At 48.4% G+C, this 22,072-nt stretch overlaps 1 protein-coding gene and 1 long non-coding RNA gene across 10 annotated transcripts in view; one reads left to right on the forward strand and one right to left on the reverse strand.

Annotated features, from left to right (window-relative positions):
* Positions 1-3,259: 3,259 nt before the first annotated feature.
* Positions 3,260-13,293, reverse strand: LOC128111472 (uncharacterized). 2 transcript variants are annotated; one of them, XR_008218656.1, is made up of 3 exons: positions 13,101-13,293; positions 11,501-11,677; positions 3,260-6,216 (listed from the first exon to the last, which is right to left on the reverse strand). It is a non-coding gene; the product is annotated as an uncharacterized LOC128111472 (long non-coding RNA). The 2 variants fall into 2 exon arrangements; XR_008218657.1 differs by having other exon boundaries at positions 11,501-11,698.
* A 60-nt stretch (positions 13,294-13,353) lies between these two features.
* The window catches only part of Dgkg (diacylglycerol kinase gamma), a 226,611-nt gene continuing 217,892 nt past the window's right edge, over positions 13,354-22,072 (forward strand). For all 8 annotated transcript variants that reach the window (XM_052740211.1, XM_052740208.1, XM_052740206.1 and 5 more), the window contains exon 1: positions 13,354-13,659. The gene's annotated coding sequence lies outside the window, so the exon portion shown is untranslated. The remainder of the gene's footprint in view (positions 13,660-22,072) is intronic.

A 22,072-nucleotide genomic window follows, 5' to 3' on the forward strand; every position in this document is an offset into this window, starting at 1 on the left:
TTGGCCTCCAGTTGGTGGAACTGTTTGGGAAGGATAGGAGGTGTGGCCTTGTTGGAGGAGGTATAGCACTGTGGGGGGGGGGGCATACTTTGAGGTTTCAAAAGCCTACACCACTCACAGTTAGCTTTCTCTGCCTCGTGTTTGTGGATCAAGATGTAAGCTTTAGCTGATGATCCATTGCCATGCCTGCCCACCTGATGCCATGCTCCCCACAATGATGGTCATAAACTCTGAAACGGTAAGCCCCAAATAAATTCTTTCTTCTATAAGTTGCCTTGGTCATGGTGTCTTATCACAGCAATAGAGAAGTAATTAAGACAAACCCCATGAATCAAGCAGAAGCGAGTGTGTTTAGGTATCCACACTATATCACAGCTGATTGGTTCAAGGGTAGGAACTTGACTCAAGTCAGATCAATCAAAATCCTTCCCTAGGATTTCAAATATCGGAATCAAAGCAAACTACTGTTGAGTTCTGCAACCTAGAAAGGTCAGGCTAGAGGATGAGAGAATGAGGGATCAAACTGGGTTTGAGAGGCAGCAGAGTGGGGGCAGGAGGAGAGATCAAGACCTGATGACAGAATCCCTGGTTCTAGCTGTCTACGGGGTCCATCCATTTCCTTGCTTTTACACGGGTTTGCTAATTTTGAGGTCAGTTTGGGGTAGTTTCCTGTTTGCAGATACTTCTTCCACAGTACCCACATGCACTCATGTTGAGATTCAACACTTAAGTCCTCTGCCTTGAGCCATTTGTGTCTCCTCACAGTTCACTAACTCTGTGCAGTGATGGGAATTAGGGGAAACTGAGGAAAGCCATACAGAGCTTTGCCTGGCATTTACTATTAAGTTATCTCTAAGTCTTGGTTTTGACTAAGGAGTCTGTGGCTTCAAACTGCTTGAAAATCTGTCCTAGATTTTCAGCTCTTTGGGGCAGCACCCATACTGGCTTCACCTTTGCCCTCTTCGTGAGTAGACCACGTGGAGTCACATGGTGTCATTGGTCATTGTTGTATGAATCAATGAATTTTCCAGTTGGGTTCCTTCATCATCTGGCTATTTTCCTTTGAAGGCACTGGGCTGCAAGTCACCTGGAGTTGCCTTTATCCACACTATTAACCTCTCCCTTCCCAGGGGGACATTTGCCTTCTGCCAGGCCTGGACAGGACACCACCAAGGCCCACACCCGCTAACACACCTAACTCGTCAGCTGGTGAGCTAACTTGGAGGATGCACTTCCTCTCAAACCGAATTTCTGCTCTCTTCCTTTCAAATCCTGCTATGCTGTCCTTCAGTAATGAAAACAGCAGAAATCATTTTCAAGAGGAAGCCAGCTGGTTCATTAGTCTGATTAAACCCAAGCAACAAGATCCGAGAACAGTCCACATACTGAATGCAGGGATTTCTCTCCGGCCTCAGGGAGATTGGCAGTGATTATTAATCCAAAGGCTCAGTTGCCATCACATCTGCAAACTCATGTGGATCATAGAGAAAGGACTGGATTATAGAAAGAAAATGTCGGGGCTCTCTGAGTCAATAGGGTGTGGTCTCCCCCCTCAGCCTCATTGAAGACTTCTGGCTGACTCTCCAAAGTATGCCAGCCTCCCCTACCTGTTGAGAAAACCATGGTCTTCAAAGTCATTGAGGTTTATCTTTAAAACTAGATTTTAGAATTTACCAGCTACATGATTTGAGGCTCTGATTCTTTAGCCTAAAAGGGAGATAAAAATACCTATTTATAGGGAAGCCACAAGGCCTGATAAATAGTTGATGTTCCGGATGCTGTGGTTTGGAATGAGTGGAATGTAGGCAGGAGTCAGGAGAGGTGACCATCTAGTGGCAACACCTTAAGAGGAGGCAGAACCACACAAGGGCATACAAGTTGGACAAGCAGTTGAGGATTTATATTAAAAGTAACAAGGAGATTGTAAAAAAAACAAAGTCACTGGAGGGTGGGGGATCAGCTCATTCTTGCTGCAGGGCAGAGGGGTGGTGAGGGGGGCTAATGTGCTGGAGGTGGGGAGAGTGGCCAGAGGCCAGGGCCACCTCCAGGGTAGATTGATGGGCAGCTAAGTGAAAGAAGTAGGGCCAGGAGGGGTTTGTCTTCTAGCAGAAGCCTGGGGGTCAGAAGGAAGCAGAACAAACTGCCATTGCTGAAGGACTGAAGGAAGAAGCAGTCTCTGGCCCTGGAGGCCTGACAGAAAGTGAGAGCCATTTTCTGAGGAAAAACCAACAAACACAGCGAAGGCCACGAGATGGATTCAGCCTGAGAGACAGTGAGTGTGAGGTGCCATCCTCAAATTCCCCGCTTAATGGCATCAAATCCAGTTTGACAGAGGTACTGGACTGACCTTGTCTGAAGAGACCCACTCCCCGAGCCTTATTTGTGGAGAGATTCATAGGCAGGCTGGCAAAGAACATTCTGTCAATCCAGTTTGAAAGTCTCCCTAGGCGAGGGCAGGCACACTGGGACTGGGGTGGCTTTAGAAACGCTGCTATGGTTTCTAACAAGAAGTCACTTCCTGCACAACTCCAACCAGAAAGGTTTGTATCAAGGTTGACAGGGGGAAAGGTCACAATGACGGGGGGGGGGGGGGGGGGGGGGGGGGGGTCAGGAAAAGCATAAAGATAAATGATAAACAAAGACAATAAAGAAAAGGAAAACATGGCAACCTGTATACAAAGGAATCCCGGAAGTGGTCTCCAATGGGAGGGAGAAGTGGACTGGACCACCAGGTGGACTCAGCAGAGCAGAAGGACCACAGTTATAGAGCGCAAAGTCTCACCTTAAATCCCGCGGGAGAAAGCCTGGCTGGGTGACCTTGGCAGGGCGAGGTCAGCTCCGTGAGCTGCCGTCTTTTTTGTCTTTAGAGTAGTTATACAAATACTTCTCTTGCGGGGCCAAGGTGAGACAACACTGTGAGGTGATCTGCGCAGTGAAGGAAGTGGACACTTTCACTAGTGGTCACTCAGTTTCCCCCTTGTCAACCCCGGGATATCCCTGCACCCCATGGACCTGCTCTGGCCCCACAGCTCAGAAAGGACACTGACTACCTGGCATCCTCGGCACTGATCCTCCCACCCATGGAGCTCTGAGGAATCCCTTTTGGCTTGTGGACAAAGTAGGGTTTGATACCCAGTTTGTCTGGAGAAACTGAAGATGGAAGGAGCCTGGCCTCCGTGTCTGGCAGCGCAGCGTGTGTCTCCTGCCCCACCCTCCCACCCCCACCCCCACCCCCACCCCTGCACAGGATGACCTTAGGCACATTGTCTGGCTCAGCCGAGCCTCATGGTCCCATCTCTTCCTATCAGGCTGACAAGAAGAAATGGCATAGCCTGGGAGACCCTGCCTGGCCCACAGTAGGCAAAGGATATCTGTCTTCCTTTCCATTTTCCTTTGTAATAGCTTTGAGGTTCCAGAAAGGATTAGAAATTAAGTAGAAACCGAATATTGCTAAATGGCATCATCTACTCTCTCACATCACCATCAAATCTAATTGTCAGCAGCAGAAGGAGCAGAAAAACAAGCGTCCAGAATCCAGCAAGGTCAGCCGACCCTGTCTGTGTAGACCGGTGGCGACATGCTCCCAGCCGTCCCTGTTTCGAAGCTTCAGAACTGAGGCAGCATCAGTACCAAGGCTGCAGAAAAAGATGTCTCCCCACCTTGGGCTTTGAGCTTACACGTTTCCAAGTACAAGAGGCAGTGAGTACAATCTTAGAGATTCTTCTGCATCTCTCTTCGCTGCCCCAAAAGCAAGAAGACAGCACTTGCCACTCAACTTCTGAGTTAGAGTTGTGGGGAGATCACGGAGTTAAATTGTGCATTGATTTTAATAAGTCAATGTGGAGATAAGAAATAAATCTAAAACACATAGAGATATGCTTCAGACTTGGCCTCAGCACCCAAGGAAGAGAAAAGTCCACTGTCCACTGACAGCAATATGTCTGAGGGAAACGTTTGAAAAAGGCTGTGTGTCTATGGACTTGTGTCTTCTGTTCCCTTAGAGGAGCTATCATCTGAAGCCAGCCCCCTGCTGTTCTCACCCCTAGAGGCCAGAAGGGCTTTTACAGAAGGACCCAGGGAAGGACAAGGCCAGTCTGAGAGTCCCTAGGAGAGTTCACCTAGGAGTTCGTAGGAAGTCCTCAGGACAGAAGAACAAGCAGGTCATCCACCTCTTAGAAGCGGGAGCTAGGCTGCACCGAGTCCACTCGGGGTGGGAGTCTAGCACTGCCTCAGGAGGAGAGCAGGTATGCTGTACTTCAAAACCAGCCCCGGGAGGGGAGGCCTGAGCTACAGCACTTGCAAATGGCTGTGGTGTGAGTACTTCCACCACAGCTGGTCTGGAGCTACCCAGAGATGTCACTGGCTCGGGTAGAGATGACTACTATGACCTCTGAAGACTCAACTTGGGAGGTTCCTGGGGCTCCGCCACCTACAGCTGTCAGTAGCCCATGCTGTGGCCTAGAAAGGCAGATGGAGGGTCCTAACTAATGCAGGCGCACAAATAATGTTTGCGAAATAAATGTTTGTTGGGTGGACCTCCGAGTGAGCAAGTGATGTTCCCGGACAGGAGGAGTAGAGAAGCTAGCCTCTGGCCTCTACCGAAACATCTCATAAGGAAGAGGTGTGCTTGGTTCTTGGGATTACCTGTGGATGAAAGCTGAGCCAACAGAAGGACGTGGCACGGGAGCAAGCTTTGAGTCTGTCTGAAAATGGTAATGGCACTCCCAATTCCTATAGGCAGACAGAAGGCAGGATGCTCTCTGCCTCCCACCTCTTTATTACCATCTCACATCTATTCCCCTGGCTTCCAGCTTTGCTCACACTTCAGCCTGGGAAAAGAACTGTCAGCAATTGCCATGTATACTAAAGGACTATCCGGCTGCTTTGCGTCCTTGGCCCAGCAGAGGTTGAGGTCATTCAAAGCGAAAGAAGGCACCATCCTGTGTCTTTGTCCCATGAAGCAGTGTGTGGGAAGGTCTCCCAGGGTGCTAAGATTTTCCTCCCATGCCTGACTCTCTCCCTTTCAGGCTGTAGCCTACAGCACTGTTCTCACCACCACTATCCCCCTATACGGCCACGTTACGTTCCAGCTACAAAAGTGTGGGCTCTCTGGGGGCAGAGAGCAATACTCCTGTCTGAATCCCAGGGCTGATTGCCGCATCTGGCATATGACTGTGCCCCAGAACCGTGTGTTACATAAGCACACTTGGAAATGAGAAAGCCCGCTTCCCACACCTCTGATTTCAACGTCCCAAACTGGGTAAACTCCTGGAAACACCTAGAAACAATCCACAGACACTTAATTCGTGAAACTGGCCAATTATCTGTGAGGAGGCAACTTGGAGAGGCAGAGAGTCTCCAGTCCACGTCCTTCTAGGGCCATTTGTAGAAATCTATTTCTCAGAGACAAATCACCACAAAAGCTTTGAAACACAGACAGTTCCCTACTTAGGAACATGTTGTGTTCTGGAAGTCTATTTATGAAATAGTTGTTTGAAATTCAGATGCACTTTCTCGTAAACCACGACCAGAAGGGTGACTGGTGGCACAGCTCTAACCTGGAATGTGTGCAGAGGACAGCTGGAGGAAGCGAGAAAGCTGTGCTTTCCTCTGAACGTCACAAAATAGGTGCGCAGAGCACGTCAGACTCCACAGTAGCCTCTGGTCGAGGAGCAATACCAAAGCAGTTAAGCTGCTGTTCTGGCTTTGGTGAACACAGGGTCACCCGTCAGTCTTGTTTGAAAGGCAAATTTCCAATCTTCCCTGGAGTCAGGCAGAATCAGGGGTCTGGGAGAGGGCCATGGGAGTCTTCCCAGATGATGTGAGCAGCGTAGCGAGGGAAGAGGGAGGTCACATCACCGCTCCTGGGATGACGCCGCCCTCTCTGAGGTCTGAGGCTTCTTTTGCTCTTTTGCCTCAGAGCCACGCCCTTTCTTTCCTGCTTCTCTCTTGAGTAAGAGAGGAAGGCAAGCAACCCCTGTCCCTTCCCAGGATGAGTGCAGATCAGGGAGTTAGGCTAAGAGCCAGGCCAGAGACGAAAGAGGCTCCGCCATTCACTGAACAACAGTCACCTGGGGTGCTGGCGAGGAGACTCAAAGAGCTTGGTAGACTTGGAAAGTGGCCTCTTCCCTGAGTCTTCTTTCCTTAGTCCCACTTTCCTGCCCATGCTTACTCCAGGTCCATGCTCAGAAGAGTGGCATTGGTGGAGTAATGTACCTGGAGAGAGAGAGAGAGAGAGAGAGAGAGAGAGAGAGAGAGAGAGAGAGAGAGAGAGAGAGAGAGAGAGAGAATAAATAGTCATTTTATTATGGTATTGCTCTACACCTGTATTAAAATCACAAGACAAAAGCATAAAGATACAGACCAGGCAATTGTAAGCCAATTTTCTATAATACGGAAAAATCTGTTCACAGGTTCTGTTGAAGGAAAATCACAGTGGGAGAAACCTTTAGAGGAAGTGGGCAATCTGCCTTTTAGCAGGCTCTTACTAGTTAGGACACCCCAAGCCATCAACGCCTGCAAACAAAAGCCCTTGGGACAGTTGCACACACGACCACAGATGTTTGGCATGCAGGAGGAGCACAGAGACAGATGTTCTTTTTGCCATCCAGATCCAGAAACTTAAGGCCAATGTTCTATGTTGATATTCTTGACACTCGATTGTCGTGGAATAATCTTTCTGTACACTGTGAAGATGTGTCTTTGCCAAGGAGCCTTCTTGTTGGTTTAATAAAAAGCTGAACAGTCAATAGCTAGGCAAGATTTTGGGGGCAGAGAGAACACTGGGAAGAAGGTAGAGTTGCCAGCCAGACACAGAGGAAGCAGGAAAGCAGCATGAACAGAAGGAATAAAGATAATAAAGCCATGAGGCAGAAAGTAAGTTAATAGAAATAGGTTAATTTAAGTTATAAGAGCTCATTAGAAACAAGCCTAAGCTATCAGCTGAGCTTTCATAATTAATAAGAAGTCTTCTTGTGGTTATTTGGGAGCTGGCAGGTGGGACAGAAAACTCCACCTAAACTCTACTATGTGCAGCACTTGGAGCATGATGGGAAAGTAATCAAGATACAATCCAGGGAAGAATGAGATAACTGTCCCTCAGATGGGATAGGGCAGCAGACATGAGGCACACCTGGGTAAACCATAATGCAAGGCAGCCTATAAACATCTGAATGAATTGTGAGCAGATTTTAGTGAGAGCATGGGGAGAGAATGATTGCCTCCCACTGGGTTGATTTAGGAGGCAGGACGGGGAGGGGTGGATGGGAGGAAGCAAGTCTTCAATTCCAATCACTAGTACCACCTGAGTAGGGGATGGGGCAGGGTGGGTGAAATGTGATTAGAAGATGAAGCTAGAGCCTGAGTGGACAGGTAAGCTAAGACTCCTTCACGTATGACCCTGAATACCATTCAGGGAACACTGGCTTTACTATAAAGTAGTGGCCACAGCAATACCATTCACCAGGCTACTATGTGGCTAACACTGTGTTAGATTGCTCAGACAACATTCCCTCTACTCCTATGCCATGTCCAAGTGCCACGACACCTATTTCAGGTCAAGAAACCCGATGCTTCAAGGACGTTTGAGCAAATGGAGGATTTTCAGAAGCACCTGTCCTTCTGACAGGTTGGTTCCTGTCAACTTGACAGAAGCTGTAGTTATCTGGGGGAAAGAATGGCAGTTGGGAAATCAGCTTGCTGTCAGCAAGAGCTTGGGGGCATTTTCTTGATTAATGATTGATGTGGGAGGGCTCAGCACAGTGTGAGTGCTGCCACCCTTGGACAGTCAGAGCTGGGCTGTACAAAACTGAAAGCTGAGCATGCCATGGAGAGCAAGCCAGTAAGCAGCATTCCTCCATGGCCTCTGCATCAGTTCCTGCCTCCAGGTTCCTGCCTTGGGTTCCTGCCCTGACTTTCCTCAGTGATGGAGTGTGACCTAGGAGTCAAAGCTGAAATTAACTCTTTCCTCCCGCTGGCCCCTTTTGGTCATGGTGTTTCCTCGTAGCACACTACACATCACCTCCTAACACAGCAATTCCGCCAGGAGCAAATGAAGGATGGATGGGAGAAGTGGGCACTTGGTTTCTCGCTTTCTGTGACATTTTGTCCCTACCCACCCCCAAATCAGTTCACAAGGAATAAAGAAGTAGCTAGTGATTCTAAAAACGTACTGATCCTCTCAAAAGCTCTGCAGCCAGGCATGCTTTGGGGTTTATGGTCATTTCTGGAATTAGAACCTATTCCTGCCCTGGAGAGCTTCCTGGCAATCCACATGACCCCCACCCCCCACCCCAAGCTACAGTGAGGAATTCCACAGCAGCATCTCCTGACCAGGCAGTGAAGAACACGGACCCAGAGTCACGCAGTGAACCAAAATTAGCTTCTTTACAAGCTCATGAAAGTGGGGTGATTAGTGTCTGTTGCCCAAAATATACAGGAAGGTGAAAGCTCCCTCTTCCTTTCTCACATGCCCCTCTCACACCTCTCTTCTCTTCTTGGCATCATCTATCTCCCTGTAGACAATAAAGAAAATGAAATCTCAGGTGGGTGAGTGTCGCCATCCCTTTTCCCAAGAAATCCACTGTGGGCAACTTCAGGGGTGTTGCAGATTCCAGGCAGGGAAAGATATTTGCAGTCAGTCCTGAACTGAGGCCAGTACCCTTATTAACTTTTTTCATGTTAAAAATACTGTTATTCTAAAAAAAAAAAAAATTTAAGTTACCATTGGGAGCGCAGAGACAGAGCTCCTGGCCCCAGGAGTATGCTGAAGTTCCTTAGGAAGCCTACAAACCAGTGAGTATTGTAACAATTCAACATTGTTGCTTCCAGACTGTTGGGGGAAGAAACCATCTTTCATCTTTCTCCACGTCTTGACACAGCACTTCTAAACCTGCCAAAGCAGCAAGCATGGTGGGAGACACCCAGAGTCATAGCATTTGGACGTTGAGGCAGGCAGACCCGGTGTTCAAGGCCAGCCTGAGCTACAAGCAAGCCCCTGCCTCAAATAACCACAAAATAAAGCTGACGGAGACCTGCACATGTACCTCTTCATTCCATTGCTATCCGCATTTTAGAGAAGAAGGTGGGTCCAGATGGCCTGACCGGATCTTCCAGCTCCTCTCCTCTTTTATCTATTTTATCTACTCTTGAGTCTCTGACTTCTTTTTATGCTTTTTTTCCCCTCTCAAAGCTTGTCCATACTGTTGTGAGGGTTTCCCCAGGTTGCCACCCTAGCAATCAGCAGTGTTTAGAAGTTGCTCGGTGGCAGTATTTTATCAGAGTACAAGAGCCAGGGATGGTGGAAATGGAGACCATTTCCAACCTCTTCATTTTACTTGTCAAACAAAGCCCCAAAGCCCACTGAGAGGATGATATGCCTATATTCTCAAGGCTGGATCCATACGTCCCATTCATGACAAAACTGGGGTCATTCTATCTCCATCCCAGAGGCTCACTAGCCGGATGCACTCCTGCATCGTAATCAAAGTCAAGAGGGACGGCAAGGTGAGGACTGGGGAAAGCCGGCTCCTGTCCTGCCATCGAGAAAATGGAAAGAGTCTGTTGGTTTGGGGCTTGTTGATCTGCTGTAATGCTCGATTTTTTTTTCAGAATGTGACAAAGGTGAGGTCTAGAAAAGTAACCCAAGACCCCTGAACCCAGCTCCCCATAGCCCCAGTCACTGAGCCACCTCGCGCTTCGTAGACCGGTTCTTGGTGCCCTCAGAGAGCCAAATGTCACCCTGCCTGCCAGAGACAGTTGGACTTAAAAATTTCCAGACACAGGTGGCTGACTCAGCCCTCGCTTTGCTGTGGTGATGGTGATCAGGCATCAGCTGTTGGCTCGGATGATGTGTTCCCAAAGCAACATGGTGAGTGTGAGCTGCCAACCTCGGAGGCTAGGGGAATGCAGTGTGTTGAGCCAGTTAAACACCCCAAACCGCCCTGTCTCTCAGAAATAAGGATGACTCATCAGAGGGCTCCGTGACTGGGAGAGGCATTAGGGAAGCTGCAGGCCCCGGAAACCTGCACACAGAGGGCCCCAGATTCCCTGTCTCTGGCTCCTACTCACAGCCTCTACCCTACCTGAAAATTAATATAGGCTCCATCCCGAAACCCTGCCCTCCTCCTCCGGGAAGCATATCTGCTCTCTTCAAGCCAAGAGCCGTTCTTTCTCACACACTGAGGGCCTGCTCTGTACAATGTGGCATTTAGTGCTCTACCATCTCCACTGTTTATAGCTGACATGGGTTACAGATTCTCTACGGAGAAACACTCAGGTTCCTCCTCTGCATTCACAGTGCATCTTAGAGTGTCACCTAGGAGTGATGATGCACAGCCTCCTCCAGCTCACCTGTGTCTGCGTGTGCAGCAGGTGCTCCATAAACCCTGACTGTGTGAACTATGGCTACAGCCTTTGCAAATAAAGAGCTCAGTGGCCAGGCCTCTGTGCCAGTTGGGGGAAGGATACCTCTCCCTTCCAGGCAGACAGGGTTCATAGCCAAGCAAGAGGAGCATCCCCTGGGCTGGAGACCCTGTACATTGAGGCACTGGCACCATTGGGGTTGTGGCTCCTTGCAAGAGATCATTCTCCTCATGTCCCTCCTCAATGCTCAGTTCCAAGGGGGAGCATCTCCCACCTTGGCGAAGCTGGCATCAGACAGCTTGCTTCCTTCTTGTCTGAAGGGGGGGAAAAAGGAACACACACACACACACACACACACACACACACACACACACACACACACACACACCAAAAAAAAAAAGAAAAAAAGAAAAAAAAAACAAACAAAGAAAAGACCTCACTGTGTATTCACTGCAAGAAGGATATTTGGAGGCTTTCTCCCAGCCCATTCCTCTCAGCCTCACTCTCTTTTGCTGGGAAGGCCCAGAATACAAATTGTCATAATTTCTGACTTTTGCTTTCTCTAAGTATGGAGTGCCCATTTCCCCCTGGTCTTTGAATCAAACAGCTAGCACCCTTTCCACACCCATCCCCCACCTTGCCTCCTCATATTTTCCTAATCAAACTAGCTGTTTCTTTTTGGTGCCTCTGTCACCCCACCAAGGTGTCTTCCATATTTCTCTGACCTTTTCCTGCATGTTACTAGAATGGAACTCAGACAGCCATCTCTTAGCCCCCTGTTGGCAAGACTTCAAGTGCTTACCCTGTGTCTTCCTTAACGTTTAACTCAACACCATCCTCAATCCCCCACCCCAAAGAATCTATTCAGAAACACACTGGTGAACAATTTTGACTTCATAATGATATATTTTATAGGCGCAAGTGCCTTCATATTTACCAATCTTTATAAGCATTTCTATTCTCCAGATTCTTGCTTGGCATCCTTTCCAGAGTTTCTTATTATTATATAATAACTTCCCCAGCATGCCAAGTTGGATCTCCACATTCTACCTCTGCCTGCCTTCCCAATTTGTCCCATCAAGCTTATTATCTACTTATTGTAAAAGACAGAACGACTCCATGTTGTCCCAACTCCTACCTGTAATCATGTACTCCCCATCCAGGCTCTCCTTCAAGTCAGCCTTCTCTAGAATGCATCCAGAGTCGATTGAGCCAAGCGTTTTTCTTGTGACGATCATGCAACCGTGTTTGCCTCCTCAAGAATGCCGTTTAAAAGGTAAGGATTTCATCTTCCATAGTCACTCAGCCCAGCACACTGAAAATGTATACAGTAAGCCTGTGCATAGTGAAGATGTATATAGTAAGCCTGTGCTCAGTGAGGATGTATACAGTAAGCCTGTGCTCAGTGAGGATGTATATAGTCAGCCTGTGCTCAAGGCCTACCTTTCAAAAGGACAGGACCCAAACAGTTCTAAGCCCTTTCTGTCTCCCCATTCCTCTTTCCTCCCAGGTAAGAGTCATGACTGGAGCCAGTGACAAGTGCCAGAAGACACAGCAGAAACTAATAAATATCTGCGAAATGAATAAGTCAGTAAGAGAGAGACAAGAAAAGATGAAGAACTCGTACATGTGTCACAGAATACCCTCACACCAAGTGTGTCAGCCTACCCAAGCGTCGGAAGCTGCCCAGGGTGCGTGGGATGAGGCGTGAATAGTGGGTAACAGGATGAAGGGTGAGCACAGGGTTCCATCATCGGCTTTACCCTTGTAGCCGTGGGAAGGAAGTGAAGAAAGGTCTCTGGGCCTCCGTTCCTTCTTGGTTTCATCACCCTGCCTGCTGGTGGCCGGGTATGAATTAACCGCCAGGGCCCTTTGGTGCCTTTTCCAACAGTCACATTTGCAGCTTCGTCCCCAGATGCCTAGACACCCCGGGCCCCCAGGACCTCTGCACTCTGCAGAAAGCTTTTCTCGGCTGCAGTTCTACACAGGGACCTTCACTGCCCACGGGGCAGAAAAGAATTCTTGGCTGTGGACCCTGGTAAACTCCACATATTTTACAGATGAGACTCAACTCCTGGTGACTCTAAATGTGGTGTGAAATGGACAGAAGTCATTCTGCTGATGTGACATGCCTGAAATAACATCACCACTGCCGCCACCCCCATGCAGACACCCACGTCATGGAAAGAGACAGCCCTACAAGTCCCTGGGCCCCAGACACTGCTGCCTCCTTTTCTTTATCCTCAGTCCCAGGTCCTTTTCTCTGTTTTTCTACTTTTACATTTTTCTTGTTCTCTTTTTTTCGTGTGTGTGTGTGTGTGTGTGTGTGTGTGTGTGTGTGTGTGTGTGTTTTTGTTTGTTTTAGAGATGCTCTATTTGTCCTGTCTGAAGACAGTCCAAGGTCACACAAAGGCAAAGGGGGATATCACAATTCTCAGTCCTGAGACCTCATTCCAGCCCATTTCTGGCTAGCTGCATTGATCCCAACCATTTACACATGCAGAGGAGAAATGATCACCAATCTACTGCCCCTGAGTCAGGATTGTCAGAAATGTCCTCCTGGACAGGATGGACATCAAAGACACCAAGTTCCTAGAAAACAGAGAACTTGTTGATTTATTTTTATGTTTAATTTTTTTGTCTGCTTTGATTAGAATATAGAGGTAGCCCAGACCTAGGCTTCTAGGTTAAGGAAAACAGCCAGAGGATATTGTATTTTTCAAGTAATTGTCCTCTACCTTGAAGTCAGCTGGTCTCTTGCAGCCTCCAGCACGGCATGCATCCTCGCTGACCAAAGCCCTGCCAGTCAGGAGTGCCCTGATCATGCACACACAGGTTCCCACCAAACGATCGGCATCCGTGGGTGTGCGTGTGTGTGCGCACACGTGTTTATGTGTGTGCACCCGTGTGTTTGTGGGGGACGCGTGTGTCTGCGCGCGCGGGTGTGTGGCGGGGGCGGGCTCTGCGCCGGGGGGGGGGGGGGGGGGCAGGGCTCCGCAGCAAGAGTGGCAGCCGGACTTGCGATGCTGCGAGGGACAGGGTGCAGAGCCGCAGTGCTGTAGCGGGCAGCAGAGGCAGCCTGCCCTTCCAGCAGCGGAGCCCCTAGCAAAGGCGGAAGACCCCTGGGCCGCCAACCCTGGAAGCCGCCTGATGTCCCCGCCCCGGAGAGGGCTGCACTGCGAGGACCCGCTTCGGTCCCCTTCTGTCTCTGGGTTCCTCTTTCCTCCCAAGTAAGGGAATAAGCCGCTAGGAGGGAGCGCCCCACGGCAAGCGCGCAACCAAGGGTAGCATGGTGAGGTAAGACCGCGGCCGCGAACCAGGGGTCACCAGTTGCGGGGGTGAGGGGGGAGACCGGCAGCAACTTGGAAAACCAGGGCAAAGCGAGAGCGGGTCCCGCGGCTGGGAAAGGCGCTGCAGACGAGGCCCCTGCGCCCATCCTGACAGCGCCACCTGCCACAAACCCGGGCCCGAGGGGATGCGCCAGTGGACTGGGCAGGGTGGGGCCCCCTCCCTGTGCGGTGGGTCGGCACGCGAAGGTGTGCGGACGACAGGCGTCCTTGCTCAGGGCAGTTTGCTGAAGCAACTGGTCAGATGTCTTCCTTTTTTACGCTGGCTCCAGGATATTCAGATCGCGGCACCGGGAGCCAGAGGGCTTCTGGGAGCAGGGAAGGTCTTTCTGTTGCCTGGTGGCCAGAGCCTCTGGCAGTCCCGTGGGGTTCTGAGACTTTGGGACACTCTAAGTCCAAAGCCTCTTGGGTGGTGGACTTAGAGAGAAGCTGAACCGAATACAGACACCTTGGCAAATAAAGCGGGGAGCATCAGGGGAACCTAAAGCGGACCTGTTTGTTTTGAGTCACAAGACCTGTCTGCGTGTTTGTATCTTAATAAGGGTGCATCCAGAATCACCTGTGGGGCTGCGGGGCGTTCGAAAACTCCACCCGACCGCCTCGCCTCACCCAGTATCTTCTGATGTCCCTTTCGGGACTAGTGGACTGGAATTTGAGGAGGGGGCGGTGGACTTCTCAAAAGCCCTACAGGTGATACTGAGGATCTGCTTCCATCCCTGCCGCCGCCGTGGCAGTGGACAGGGAAGTCCTGCTGTGCACTTCAGGGTAGCAGAGAGACCCCTCCCTCCGTCTCCGGGGGCGTCAGGAGGGTCTGCTGAGGGATGAGGTGACTTGTGACAAAACCACAGTGGCGTTCTGGAGTGCTGTGTGAACCCACGGGCTCACTTGTCCGGGCTGCTAGGTTATGTGCCTGGGCCTCATTAGCATACGATGACCTCCCTGTGAGGAGGAGGTCCGAGGAGAGCTGTTTGTCATGCTTTCGCTTCAGAACTTTGAGGGACCCATGGTCTGGAGGTGTACAACGGTCACCTCCAAACATAATGAGGGACAGTAATCAGGCACAAGACTTTGATACCTTGGTGCCTGGGATTCAGTGTTTACACAAGGCAGCTGCTGGACCCACTTGCTGGAGAATAAGCACCTCACAGTCAGTGAAGGACTGAGGATGTTGGCTCACATCGCAAACAGAAACCGAATGCACACACTCACACGCACCCTTTACAACTGTACCCTTCTCGGTCTAGGGGGTGTCTCCTACCGTAGGAAGCTTCTTGCTTAAAGGGCTGTGTTTGACAGAAATTCCACTTTGAGTATAAATTGTACTCATTAAATAAAAGGCTGTAACTAAGCTCATTTCCTGTGGTGTTTCTGATCTGATCTAAGCCCCCTGATCCCACACACACACCATCCCCTTTAACATTTAACTCCAGCGTTCTAGGCATTATTGTTTCTGGGAGAGATCTGGGGGTGGGAAGGAAGTGGAACACTTTCCACTTTATATGTGTGTGTCCATGTCCTCCCACATGTGTGTACATGTCACGTGTCTCTTTGTGTGTTCATGCCCCTGTGTGTATACATGTCCCATGCCTGTGTGTGTGTACATGTCCCATGTTTCTGTGTATGTATGTATTCTATGTCTGTGCGTATATGCCCCATATCTCTGTGTGTATGTTCCATGTCTTTCTGTGTATATATGTCCCCCCTCTGTGTGTGTGTATGTGTGTGTGTGCATGTGTGTGTGTGTGCACGTGTGTGGGTGTGTGTGAGGTCCTCTATCTCTTTCCATTTTATTTTTAGAGACAGGGTCTCACTAAACCCAGAGTTCACTGATTCAACTAGACTGGCTGGCCATCACGCTTGGGAATCCTCCTGTCTCTGCCTCCTGGTGTCGGACTACAGTGGCTTTGCCCAGCTTTGTACATGGGTGTACCTGGATCAGAAGTCAGATCTCCATGCTCCTGGGGTGATCGTTTTACCAATGAGCCACCTCCCTGGCCCCCATTCACTTGCTATTTTTTATGTAGTCTTTTGTTCAGATCAGCTAAAATATGAGGGGGAAATGACAAAAATCAGAGCAGCTTGAAATGTAGAGTCTCAGATCTGGGAGAAACTCCTCCGATCAACTGTTCCAACTTCCCCCTGCCCACCCACCTGCCCACCCAACACCTGGAACAGGTGATGAGGCTCCCTCAAGCCCTGACCCTCCTAGAGGCTCAGTACATACGAGACTCTGTATGAGTGTCTGCCGAGGCTGGGTCCAGCTCCACCCCTGGAAGGGAAACAGGAAGTGCTGTTTCATTGTGGGTAACATTCCTTTTAAAATATATATATATATACATATATATAGTGTTGTATTGCATTATTATATACTCCTAATATAATAGTAGTTCTTGCTCATTGCAGAAAATTTGGGAAGTTGAAACTAAAAAATTATCACCCATGAGTCCTACCACCCAGATCTCACAATTTTTAATACATTGACATATTTCTCTTCGGTCTATTTTTACGCCTTGAAATCATACACTCCATAGAGGGCTGGCATTTGTAGGTAACCTAATAAATGTACTTTGCATGGTGTTAATCATTTTATCTTCATTATGTCATTTAGTCCTAGGAAGTCCCTCTGAGATAGGTGTTATTATTATCAACCCCATTTTTCTAGGATGGCATAGTGTACAGGTGACAGGCTCCAGTGACAGAGCCACAGTGCAAACCCAAGCTCACTGACTGCGATGAGCGGTCACTGTCGCTCCTCGGCTTTTTGTTTTGTTTTTCCTTAATTGGTCTTGTAGTGAGCGTCCCTCGCCAGCATCATTTCCCAGCTGTGTGTTATTATACTGTTAGCTATTTAAGTTGCGTGCTCTCCTCGACAACTACAAATAGGTCTGGGCGAAATCTTTACTATGCGCGTTTCCAGTTCCCTCTTTCGGGTGGATTCTCAGAAGGAGAATTACCAAGCCAAAGGGCCTGACTATTTGGAGGTTCCTTATAGGTACAAAAGACTTACATTGACTTACATGCCCATTTCCCTAGAGGCAGCTCTACCAAAGTCTAAGTAGGTAAATCTTGGCTACTCAAGAATTGTTGAGAGCTTCACAGGACAAAGCCGCATACATGAGCATCCCCAGCCTGATGGGAGAAGTCACACATGCCATCTAATTTAAACACTCAAATATGGATATGGGAACTGCTTTATATAAGGGTATTCTTACTTTATTGCTGTTGTTTTCTAAGACAAAGTCTCACTAATGTAGACTAAGCTAGCCTCAAACTCCCAGCAATCCTCCTGGCTCAGCCTCCAGAGTGATGAGATTACAGGCCTCTACAAGAATGCTTAGCTTTAAAACTGGACCTAGTTTTATGTGAATAACTGTGGGCCATACAATTCTTTGGGCTGGGCATCACATATTAACTTGGAGCAAATCAAACTATTGCATAAAATACATAGATGTACATAATATCCCACATCTTCACATAGTGATTGCAGTAATCTTCACCCTTACAAGCATACATTGCCATCACAGCCAGGTTCAATAGGTTTCCATTAGTCACACAGCTTCTTCATACTCTGGCCAGATTCACAGTGCTATTTGTTTACATCAAGTATTGGACTCCCACAGCAAAACCATCATTACTTATAAGTATCAGTTTGTCTGATCAAATATCAGTAACACAGCCCGGGAAAAAATCCAATCATGATAACTCCAGGTAAGACCATTTTTAAGAGGTTATGAACTGGTGAAGGGGCTGAGCTGGGAAGCACTCGCCATGCCCATGCCATAATGGAGACTAAGTTTAGATCACATCACCAACACAAAAAAGAAAGGGGCATGTGATATATATATATATATATATATATATATATATATATATATATATATATATATATATATATATATATATATATATATATATACCTATAACCCCAGCGCTGGGGAAATGGAGAGAGGAGGGTCCCTGGGGCTGGTTGGCCAGCCAGCCTGGCTATATCAGTGAGCTCCGGGGTCAGTGAGAAACCATGTCTCAAAATATAGAGTAGAAGAAGTTTGAAGTAGAGAGACTTCCAACCACACACACCTATGCACACATGCACACACATATATTCACACACACACACACACTTATGAATGTATACACACCTATGCACACACGCGGAAAGAGATTATCATCATAAAACTATCCTTGGGTCAAAGAAAAGGTGGCTGGCAAAGGAGGATCCCAATCAGACACCACCACCAGCACCACTCCACATGAGGGTAATTTTAAAAGAAAATGACTTGGCCCTGGTCATGGGTTTTCTTTAGAGCTGTGTTTGCCTCGTACCTACCTCTCCTACCAGCAAGGTCTATGTTGTTACATGTGGGATAAACATCGGTTGAGTCTCCAACTTTTGCAAGAATCAGCTCAGATCCAGAGAGGTCCTTCTGAAAACCTCTCCCCTACTGTGCACGGAGCATAGATGTCTCAGCAGCTCAGAGCATAGACTTGCTTTGCCATGGTGAAAACACTTCTTCATACGTCCTCACTAAGCTGCAGGCTCACTGACGGCCGAGGTATACCTAAGTTTCCGCTACATCCCCGGCACCTGAGGTTTATGCAGAGGTGACAATTCAATAGCATCTACTGAATAGATGGATAGACAAGTAAGAATGCCCGGTGCACTGTTCAGGGTGCTTTCTACACATTTCTCCTTCACTGCATCTGCATTCTGCTCAGGCCAGTCAGTCTCAGCAATATGATTGAGGTATATATACATAGAGTTATGTTGTCTGTTTTCACGTCTCTCTCTTCCCATGCTTACTTAAATCCTCAAAATATAACACAATTGGTCACACTGGTCATATTGCTTGTGCTTAAGCACCACAGGCAGCTTTTGGTGGCCACATTGGAGAAGGGACAAAAAAGCAAGTTTCCTTAACTGCACAGAGTCCAGCATCCTCAAGTGTGAACGGGGTACCTGCATCTGTCTTGTTTTCTACCAGGTCCTCTGCACAGTGTCCGACCCAGAGGAAAGAAGAGGGAAAACTGAGGAAGGGCACTGCCTACTCCATGCCCCCTACCATACACTCTCACCCAATACTCCTAGCACTACAGACCTGATATCAATAACCTCATCTCTCGGACAAGGACAGTGAATCTCAGAACGTCTGAGCGGCTTTGCCTGTGTTGGCAAAGCCGGTAGGGGAGATGGACTTCTCCACCCAGATCCATACGGTTCCCACGTTCCAAAGGCTGTGCGCTTAGCCTCAGCATTGATGTCCACGGTGATGGTGATGTGACTTGTCAGCCTCTCGGCTTCCTGGGAAGCAGATAAAAGAGTGAGTCTGAAGGTGTTCCAAGGGAAACCATCCATATAATTTGTAGATATAAATGGCATTCAAGAGTGCAAAATTGTGCTCGGGGTGTGAAGGAGGCCTCGCCTTTGGATGGACTGGATAGAGAGGAAGGAGTCCACTGGCAAAGCACTCCAGTCAGCCACTATCCTCTGTGAGTCTCCCAAGAGCAGTGTGGACTCACCCAGGATCACAGGCCTCTTTGTAAGGGAGGCCTAATTACAACCCAGAGGGAAGTGAGAACCTGCCTCGACTCTTCATTTCCATTTCTGCTAAAAGCTTCCTGAGGTCTAATTAGATATTTGTGCTGTTAACATTGGTTGAGATTCCTACCCACAGAAATAACCCAACTTGACCTTAGACTGGTCCCCGAACTGCCCTGCTCTCCATGTCACCCCAGTTCTACCCTCATGGTACAGGTGACACCTGGAATGCGAACGCAGAGCCTTTGTGTTTATCCCATGTTATGTCTCATTTAGTCTGTCTTTCTCACTGACCTGCTACGATATTTCTGACTCTGTTGTGATCCGGTGTTTATGCTGGCCTTTCCAGCAGGTTCCAACCACCCCAAATGTGATGTTCATGACCCCACCACCTAAGTTATCAGCACAAACAGTGAGCACTATAGGATTCTGAGCCACGTCTCTATTCTCCAAGGACTAGCTAGGTTATGAATTCAATAATTGAAAAACGTGTTTTTAGAAAAATTATTCAGCTTACTGTACTGTCATTTAGCCTGTATTTTCTATCTTTTCCAAGAGATTGCCAGGCAAAGCTTATCAAACACCCTGGGATGGTCCTGATTCCCTCTACTGATATTCCCTTGGTCTGCTATTCAGTACCCTTGTCAAGAAGAAACGCCCCTGGTTTAATATAAACTACTTTTGATGAGCTGCATTACCTCATTAAGATCACAACTTCAGTGCTAAAAGCTTGTTCCAAACGCTGTTTCAGAACATTTTCTGGGATTAACATGAGCCTTTTAAGATAAGAAACTTTCACCAGGGAGGTGGTGGTGCATGCCTTTAATCCCAGCACTTGGGAGGCAGAGGCAGGTGGATCTCTGTGAGTTCGAGGCCAGCCTGGTAAACAAAACAAGTTCTAGGACAGCCAAGGCTGTTCCACAGATAAACCCTGTCTGGGGAAAAAAAAAGAAAGAAAGAAACTTTCCAAGTTACTTTCTCAATAAAAGAATAGAATTGTATCTGTTCTGAAGGTGGTGGTGGTGGTGATGGTAGTGATGGTGTTTGTGGTGAAGGTGAAGGTGGTGGTGCTGGTGCTGGTGGTGGTGGTACTGGTGATGATTGCGATCACGGTGATGGCAGCAATGGTGGTGGTGGTACTGGTGGTGGTGATGGCCGCCTTGCTGTATGACTCTTGACAGATTAAAGATTGTGCTCAAGTTATCTGAACTCCATGTTGCTCTAGCACCCTAGCATGCTACTCGGTCCTAGAGACATGTAGTAATGTGTGTCGTATCTAAGAATTCCCGGTATGATTAGAAATAAGATCAGAGAAGGAGCCAAGAGAGTGTCTAGTCTTAAGTCATCTCAATGAGGAGCCCAGGCCAAGAGCAGAGGCACACGCCTGATGTCCCAACTGCTTGAGAGACTACCGCAGGGGAGTTACAAGTTCAAGACTGTGTTTAGTGGCACACCATGCTAAAAGAACAAATAAGCAAACAAAACAAGATGGCTGAGCTCTGCACCTCCACGCCATGAGCCTGGTCTGGAGGTCACAGCAGAGAAGAACCACCATCTCTGCCCTAACCAGGGCTTCTCCAGGGTGGGATTCCTTCCTCTTTCCTTCTCTTCTGAAGGTTTGGATTCATGTAAAAAATATTCACTTCTCCTTTAAAAATTGGCCTCTGGTGTCATCGATACCCCAGTGAAATGAAAGGTGCTTTTCCCTGATCCCAGTGTGAAAGGGGAAAGCAGAAAAAAACCTTGAGAATTCTTTCCTCTCCCTCCCTCTCTCCCTCCCTCCCTCACTCCCTCCCTCACTCCCTCCCTCACTCCTTTCTCTTCCTTCCTTCCTTCCTTCCTTCCTTCCTTCCTTCCTTCCTTCCTTCCGTCTTTCTTTCTTTCTTTCTTTCTTTCTTTCTTTCTTTCTTTCTTTCTTTCTTTCTTTCTTTCTTTCTTTCTTTCTTTCTTTCTTTCTCCTACAAGGTCTACATAGCCCAGGAGGCAGGCCTCAAGCTCACAATCCTTCTGCCTCAGCCTCTGAAGTCCTGAGATTATAAGTCTGGTCCAAGGCAAGAAAGGAGCACAAGGGAGAAGAGGTTTATGTAAAAGATTGTCTTAATAATTAATAATAAGCATTCTTTGCACACTGAGAAAGACAGCAATGTGTTTATAGCCATAACCTCTCCTGCTTCCAGTCACAGTCATGTGAGGCCGGCACCATGGATGTCACCAGCCCATCTCACTAGTGTGATCAACTAAAGCGGGGACTGTGAGCTATTGGCAAGGAAAACTCAATGGCCACCACACAGCTGACCAGGCCAGCCCTGCTTTCCCAGCTGGCCATGGGAGCCTTACCCTTCTTCCTGTGTGGTCTGCATGGTGGAGGTGGCTTTCTCAGTACCTAGCAGTGTCACTGTCTACGCAGGAACTGGCTTTTCACTTTCCTCATGACCTGTCTGCTGTGGAAGCTCTGAGCAGCCAGGGCTCGGCGGACCACTTTGATCCTTAGGTACCCGGCGCTGAATGTTTTCCTTGCCCGGTGCATTTCTGCCCCTCTCAGCTCTGGGCCGCCATAGCCTCACTTTTCATTAATTGAGTGGGTGGGGAATATCTCTCCATCTTCTATGAGGCCAGAGGCTCTTTCCAGAATCTTTGAGAGCCAAGGTAGCTGTTGTTATCCAGACCACCCCCATCCTAAAGTTTGATCAGCAAGGATGTCCATAAGCCCAAGAACCTGACCCTAGGACACCAGTGGTAGGAGTGGAGTCTCTTTCCTTTTCTACCGTCAGCATGCCTGACTGACTTCTAATGGTCACCAGGTGGTGTTTCCTAACTGCTAGGGAGC

Source organism: Peromyscus californicus, unplaced genomic scaffold (genome assembly GCF_007827085.1).
Source record: "Peromyscus californicus insignis strain IS unplaced genomic scaffold, ASM782708v3 Scaffold_16__1_contigs__length_79575227, whole genome shotgun sequence".
In the NCBI taxonomy this organism is placed as follows: Eukaryota; Metazoa; Chordata; class Mammalia; order Rodentia; family Cricetidae; genus Peromyscus; species Peromyscus californicus.